Below are 8,449 nucleotides of genomic sequence, written 5' to 3' on the forward strand. Positions count from 1 at the left end.
GTGGAAGAGAGACAGTTCAGGAATCGGAAATTTAACTTTGTACATTACAGAAAAATATAGCATTCTATGAAAAATAACTAATCATAAACTAATCTTGAAGGTTGAAAATATGGCATCTAAACATTTTTTTAAAGCAGTGAATAAAAACTACCTTGGTCATCTGAAATTTAAATATCATTAAGAACCAAAACGTACTGAGTACAAGGCACCATTCTAACCTCTTTGTACATCCAAGGTGTTATCGTCGTTCATATGGATAGCTTCCAAAATTGGCTATCAACACGGACCCCTTACCAGTCAATTCTGAGAGCATAGAGATCCTATTAAATCAAACCATGTTTCTCCTCTATTCAATGTCTTCCACTGATTTCCCCTTTCAGAGTAAAATGTCTTCACAATGGTCTACAAGATCTATTCTCCTTTCACCCAGCCTTTCCTCTATGGTTACCTCTTCGACAACTCTTCTTCGTTTTCTCCCCTCCTGCCATACTGGCTTCCTTGTAACTCCTTGAATTTTCCAGGCATACTCCAACCTTAGTTTTTTTGCTGTATTTTTCCATCATAGATTACTTTTGCCTGCTCTAGAACTTCATACTGTATAAATGAAATTATACAGTATGTACTTTTTTGTATGAGGCTTCTTTCACTCATCAGTGTTTTAAAATTAATTCATGTTGTTTTATGCATCAGTGGCTTGTTCCTTTCTGTTGCTGAGTAGATATTTATTTTCTTTTCAGATATTTTATTTTTCTGTAGTAGAATTTCCATTTGGTTTTTCACTCGTTTTTATGTCTGCTGTGATTTCCTGTATTTTCATTCAGCATTTCCTGTATTTTCCTTTATACCATTCTACTGCGCGAATATACCAAAATTTGTTTATCTATACCACTACCTGAAGGACACCTGGAATGTTTACCATTTGAGGCTATTGTGCATAAAACTGCTATGGACATTCGTATACATTTTAATTTCTCATTGGCTTTTTAGCTATACTTCTTTGCATTTTTCACTGTTTGCTCTAAGTATTTAAACATCTATCTGTAACGTCCTATAGAGTGTATAGGTCCATTTTCTACTTACCCCACTCAGCTCTTTATGATATAGCTTTCATATGTATTACATTATCAGATATAATACACCTCACCTGACAATGTTATAATTTGTTTTAAAGTTACATGTATTTTAATGAAGTTAAGAGACAAAATAATCTTTTATATTTGTGAGATGTTTTCAGTTTCTGATACGCCCGATGATCTGAATTTCCATCTGGTTTTATTGCCTTTCCATTAGCATTTCTTGTAGTGCAGTGAGGGATACTGTTATTTTTATTACAAGAAAATGTTTATTTCACCATTCTTGAAGGATATTTCACTAAAACTTCTGTATTCGCTGATTTTTTTCTTTTAGGTCTTTAAGATGATCCACTCTTTTCTGTCCTCCACTATTTGTGAATAGGAAACAGCGATCATTTGAATCATTGGTATCCTATATGAAAGTGACATTTTATTCTTGATACTTTCAAGATTTTCTCTTTATTATTGATTCTACACAGATTGACTGTGTTGTGCATATTTATATTTTTGTATTTGTCTATCTCCAAGTTCACCGACTCTTTCCTCATAATCTCCATTCTGCTGTTAAGCCCATCCAATGGATTTTTTATGTTATCAGATATTTTATTTTTCTGTAATAGAATTTCCATGTTTTTTTTTAACTAGTTTTTGTGTCTGCTGAGATTTCCTGTATTTTAATTCAGTATGAGTATACTTTCATTTATATCATAGAGCACAGTTAAATAGCTCTTTAAAGTCCTGTCTGATAATTCTAGCTCTGAGGCATCTTGGGATCAGTCTCCATTGTTTCTTTTTTCTTTTGAGAATGTGTAACTGTGTTGAGGGAGTCTTCAAGACCATCTCTACATTAAAAGATTAGCTAGGAGAACACACAGGACTCATCACATAGTTGTACACTCACCACGGCTAAGGTTACAACAATGTAGAGTGTGTATGTGTGTGTCTGTGTGTGTGTAAGAAGGTAGGCTCATTATAAGGATGTGGGAATGCATCTTAAAAGCCCATTTACCATAATCAACATCCAATATATTAAGTTTCAGTGAACAACAGGAAGTAGAATACGTTTCTGAGGATATTTGGGGATATTCAGGCTCCCCACAATAGAGACATTTGTAAATAAAAGGATTAGAATGAAGAAGAGTAAGAGTACAGTTTATGCTTATAGAAGTAATTGTGGAGAACTAGAAATAGAGAATCTCATATTTGAGATATAAAGAGGAGCGAATATTAAAGAGAGGAAAAGTACCAAGAAGAGATTGAAGAATACACATCCCTAATAGGGCATTGAGGAAGTACCATTACAACCTTGAAAATATGATTTTTAAATAATTATTTGACATAATGTTTTAAACTGTATAATTTCTCTAACTCATAGATATTTGGATGTAACTTACATATTGAATATGCAGCTCTGGGTGGTAGGTAACAAGCCAGAAAACCTAACTTTTCTCCTGATAATATAATCCAAGCCTGCGTTGTCAGATATTTTTCCCTACCCCCAGCTTACATGGCAGGCATGCATTATGGCTTTTTTGGCCATATTAGGATATTTTGGAATGTTCCATTTTCACTTATTTAAATAAGCTCGATATGATCTAAATCACTTTAAATATTTTATACCCATTCCCCTTTTTTTAATTTTTACTCTTTTCTGCTTTCTCTGATTTTAATTGGATATTTTGATTTTGTTTCTCTCCTCTCTTTGCATATCAATTAAGCTCATTTTAAAAATAACTTTTAAAAGTGTTTGCTTTAGAGTTTGCAAACTATATTTACAACTTATTTAAGTCGACTTTCAAATAACACCATACCATATTTTGGGTAGCGAAGTACAGAATATTTCCAGGTCCTTCCTCTTGTCCCGTATAACATTGCTGTCATTCACTTTACTTATCCATAAGCTACGAGGTTGGACAATTGAGTTCGCAAACTCATCCTAGAAAAAGTGCTACATACCTCATTGCTGAATATCACTAGAATCACCTTCAGAGTACTCCCCTTGGGAAGCCATTCACCAATGCCAGCGCCTAGTCCACCCTTCAAAGCAATTTTGGAACTCTTTTTCTGCAATGGCCATTAGAGCTGTCATTGTACTACACTTGATGTCCTGAATGTCATCAAAATGTCTTCCTTTCAATATTTCCTTTATCTTCAGATAAAGAAAGAAGTCATTGGGGGCCAAATCAGGTGAGTAGGGAGGGTGTTCCAATACAGTTATTTGTTTGTTGGCTACAAACTCCTCACAGACAGTGCCCTGTGAGCTGGTGCATTGTCATGATGCAAGAACCATGAATTGTTGGCGAAAAGTTCAGGTCATCTAACTTTTTCACTCAGCCTTTTCAGCACTTCCAAACAGTAAACTTGGTTAATTGTCCAGTTGGTACAAATTCATAACGAATAATCTTTTTGATATCAAAAAATGTTAGCAACATCATTGCAACAAGTTCGCAAACTTAATTGTCAGAACTCGTAGAATCACAGGAAAAAGTTATTATTTTGAATAATATTATCTGTTAGATCAATTAAGAATAAGAAAAATAAAAATATTTATTTTACCTTCATTTAGTTCTTCTCTAAAACTCTTCTTTTTTTTTTTAAATGTAGATCCACATTTCTAACCTATATCATTTGAAAAACTTAATTCTTGAAGGGCAGGTCTATCGGAGACAATTTCCCTCAATTTTTGTTTGTCTGAGAGTCTATTTCTTCTCTACTTTTGAAGGATAATTTCATCATATACAGAGTTCTAGGCTGATTTTTTTTTTCTTTCAACACTTTAAATATTTCATTATACTCTCTTCTTATAGCTTCTGAAAAGAAATCCAACGTAATTCTTATCATTTTTCTGTGTAGGCAAGAGGTATTTTTGTTTGTTTGTTTGTTTGTTTTTACTTCTGGCTTCTTTCAAGATTTTGTCTTTGATTTTCTGATGTTTGAATGCCCAGGTGTGGATAATTTTTAGTGTTTATCTGTTTGAAATTCTCTGAGCTTCCTGGATTTGTGGGTTTATGGGTCATTAATTTTGGAAAATTCTCTTACTTCATATAGTTCCTTTGTTCCTCTCTCTTTCTTCTCCTTCTAGTATTCCCATTATACATGTGTACCTTGTGTCGTTTTCCCACAGTTCTTGGACAGTCTACTCTGTCTTTTTCCTTCCTTTCTTCACATTGCATTTCAGTTTTGGAAGTTGGTGGTGTTCAGTCTACTTAATACTTCTCATTCCTGTTAGTGTTTTTGATTGCTAATATTTTCTTTTGATTCTTAGTGTTTTCATCTCTCCACCTACAGTACACTTCTGTTCTTGCATGTTATCCATTTCCCCCCACATTGAGTATTTCCATTCCTCTAGATTGGCAAATTCCCTGTTGGTTAGGCTCTGGTAAAGTAGTTTCCCTTAAAAGCAGGCTTTGTTAAGGAAAACAGAGAGCTTGGGCTTATATTTCATAAAGGTCACTTTTCGTCTTCCACTGTCAGAAGAGGATTTTTCTCCCATCTTCACCGTAAAAACCTGGTATGGCTCCTGGAGGAAACACTCACAAAACTGTGGTGCACCCCTGACGCATACACGACTGGGACCGCTTGGAGTTTCTAACTCTCAAGGTAGTCCACACTGAGTCTCCAGCAATTCATTAATTACAGTTTTAAAATGTTATTAGCCATGCTGGCTTCCACTGCTGGCTTATGCTCCCATCAAGCTGTGCTTCTCTTTATCCACCTGTCTGTGGGAGGTAGTAGTTTGCCCTATGACCTTAATTCTCTGATGGATCTAGAAAGAGTTGTTGACGTTCAGTTTGTTCAGCTTTTTTCTTTTGAGGATGGGAGTGACATACTTCCCAGTTCCAAACTCTTTACGTGTTGGGGCTGGAAACCTCTAAATCACTTTATCCTCTTTCCCAGTAGAGGAGTGACCCACAAAAAAAGGGGGAGGCATAACCCACAAAAAAGGAGAGGCATAACAACCAGCAGAAAGAGCTTGTGTTGCCACAAGAGGTGCCACATGGGAATTTTGAGAGCATTCATTCCAAATACCAGGAAATGGCAGTGTTAAAGTTCCTGGTTTTAGGTGAATCTCTAAAACTGTATAAAGGACCTAATAACAGAAAGCACCCACATTTGGACATTTGGGGGTGCAATCTGTTTTGTCTCCCAATTTCTCGACCTTTTACTTCTCTATGTTCCATACTCATTTTATTTTGAGGTCCTTCAGGGTTAGTTCATGGGTGGGAAGAAAAGGCTATTATTGTAAACTGAGGTCAATATCCCTTCTGTACTAAATGTCCAAATGCTGGTGCTTTCTGTTATTAGGTCCTTTATACATTTTTAGAGAATAACCTAAATCCAGGAACTTCAACACTGCCATTTCCTGGTATTTGGAATGAATACTCTCAAAATTCCCATGTGGTACCCCTTGTGGCACCACAACCTCATTCTGCTGGTTGTCATGCCTCTCCTTTCTACGGGGTTCTCTCCCTTTTCAAAACAATTCTACCTGTTGTGGGTTGAACTGTGTTCCCCCAAAAAATACATTAAAGTTCTAATCCCAGTAACTCAGAATGTGACCTTATTTGGAAATCAGAACATTAGAGAGGTAATCAAGTTAAAATTAGGTCATTAGGGTGGATGGACCCCAAACCAATGTGACTGGTATTCCTATAAAAGGGGGACATTTGGACACAGAGAGCAAATAGGGAGAATGCCATCTGAAGTTGAAGGCAGAGATTGGGGTGATGCGTCCATAAACCAAGGGGCATGAACTATTGGCATCAAACCACCAGACACTAGGAGTGAGGCATGGAACTAATTCTCCCTCACAGCCCTCAGAAGGAACCAAGGTACCGTGATCTTGGACTTCTAACTTCCAGAACTGTGAGGCAATAAATTTGTTGTGTTAGCCACCTATTTGAGGTACAGCAGGTCCTTGAATAATATCATTTTATTCGACATCATTTCATCGTAACATTGGTGAGAAAAATTGATTCCCAACAGGGGCCATTGGGGAGTTTCCACATTCTCCCCATGCTTTCATGGGTTTTTCTGGGTACTCTGATCTCCTATGTTCCAAAGATGTCCCAAAGAACATTAGGTTAATTGGCATATCTAGATTTTCCCAGTATGAGTGGGTGAAGGTGCGGGTGTGTGTGCGTTGCGATGGAATGCCATCCTGTCTAGGGTTGTCTTGTTTCTGCCTCATTCCCTGAGCTGCTGGGATAGACTTGCCCACACTGAGCAAGTTGGAAACGAAATTGTTTTTATTAATCTTTCTTCAATGTCTATATAGCTCACATTTGTTTCAATGTTTAATATTAGGAGTCTTTTGGGTCTTTAGAAGTTTGTGGTGTTTTTGTGACCAGAAATATGCTACAGGAAATGAATTCTTATTTATATAATTAGCCTACAGTAAAATTCATTTCATTATACATTTTGCTTAAAGCTGCGAGCTCCAAGATCCTGTTGATGATGTGAAGTGAGGGCTCACTATACTTCCTATGGCAGCCCTAGGAAACTAATACACCCACTCATGTGCCAACATGTCTACTAGCTGTTTGGAAAACTTGACAGTTCGTATCTCCTTATGATCACAGGCGCCCTTAGTTAGTCTCTCGCCTTTTAATATTTTCAGGCAAGAGAGTCGGCAATCACCTTTGGGACTCGTTTCCGAAACTCCTAGGTTACTGAGTAAGTTTTCCTGCTCCCCAACCTCCACCCAAGATCTCTTACCACACTCTTCCACAGTGGAGGCATGGGGTGGCCAGGAGCCACATCATGCAGGATGTTATGGAATTATGGACATAATTTTGGATTTTATTTTATTTGAGTAGGGAAGCTCTTAAAGGTTTTGAACGGGAAAGTAACAAATTCTGATTTGCATTTTGAAAGGATTTCTACAGCTGCCAGTTGGAGACTAAACTGTAGGGAGGTAAGAATAGATGCATGTAGAATGAGACGACTACTGTATCCAGTGAGGACTAGAGTTGTAACTGTGAGAATAGGGATACCTTTATAAAAGGGAACCAACAGATTTTGCTGAGAGATTGGATGTGGAATGTGAGAGGAAGAAGAAATCAAAGGGTGACCTGAACAACTGTAAGAATCAATGCACCACTTACTGAGGTGGAAAGATGTGCAACAGAGCAGGTTTGGGAGGTAGAAAACATAGTTTTAAATGTATGTTAAATATCCTAGTAGAAATGTTGAATAAGAAGTTAGATATGTGAGTACAGAAATCAAAGAAGTCAGGGCTGATATTTGGGAGCCATCAGCATTGTGATACCATATAAAAGACAGTGAAGGAAATGGATGAGAGTACCTGGGGAACGAGGTTGGATAAAGAGGTGACGAGATCTGGGGCACACTAACACTTAAAAATCAGGAAAAATCCAGCAAAGGAGAATGAAAAGAGCACTGTGATTTCACAAAAGTCAAATGAAGAAAATGGTTCCAATTTCAAGGAGGATGTGCTTAACAGTGTCAAATGGCTGCTGAATGGACAGGTAAGGTGAAGACTGAGAGTTGCCCCTTGTATTTATCAGAATTGTTTAAATGCCCAGATATCTACACACAAACTCCCCTTTCACTCTAGCAGTTATACTGGCCCAAAGATCTCACATTCGAGATTGCATACGAAGTAAAGATCTCGAGTTTATAGTTAACATAATGTATTCTGCACTTCGTGAGCCATTTAGGGCATTTTCGTGGGTAATTTTTACTATCAGGGATTTTTGCCATAAAGGCTGAGTTTCACATAAAACCCCCGATAACCATGTGACTACAGCTCGACACGGCTGTTTCCAATCCATCCTGTTAGGGCAGGCACACTCCATTTTACTGGGCGTCACAGGTGTGGCGTTTTCTAGGGATGGAATACAAGACCCTCCACCAGCCCAAAGGTTGGGACTCGCTTGACCGTGGCGGGCTGGAACCGGACCTGCAGTATTTTCAAGGCCTGGCTGTATCCAGCAGATAGGAAAAAGAGCAGGATCAGGGAGTCTCCCCTCGATTTCCCACTTTAGCTCAGTGACAATTTACAGGTAAATGTTATCTTTCAAATCTCGACTTTCCCACGTCTCGTCGTTTCAGGAGTTGAATGAACCTGGTAAGTCGGATACACCACAGTGGGCAAGGAGGCACTTCGCTGCATGGTCCCTCCGGTTATTGTTTTTTAAATTCTGCTGGCGAACGAGGCGTCAGGGTGGCTCCAGGAAGCGCTGCCCGTCGTTTCAGAAGGAAGGTGAAGGGAGGGCGAGCAGAGCCCGCAGGGAGAGAACACGACACCCTCAGCTCCCCCGCGTCTCCCTCCCAGCCCACCTAGAGCCACAGGAACCAAGCCCGCGGCCCCGCCCCGTCTACTTCCGGGTCTGTCGCCGTCGCGTGCGCAA

This window comes from Rhinolophus hipposideros (genome assembly GCF_964194185.1).
Source record: "Rhinolophus hipposideros genome assembly, chromosome: 7".
Taxonomy (NCBI): domain Eukaryota; kingdom Metazoa; phylum Chordata; class Mammalia; order Chiroptera; family Rhinolophidae; genus Rhinolophus; species Rhinolophus hipposideros.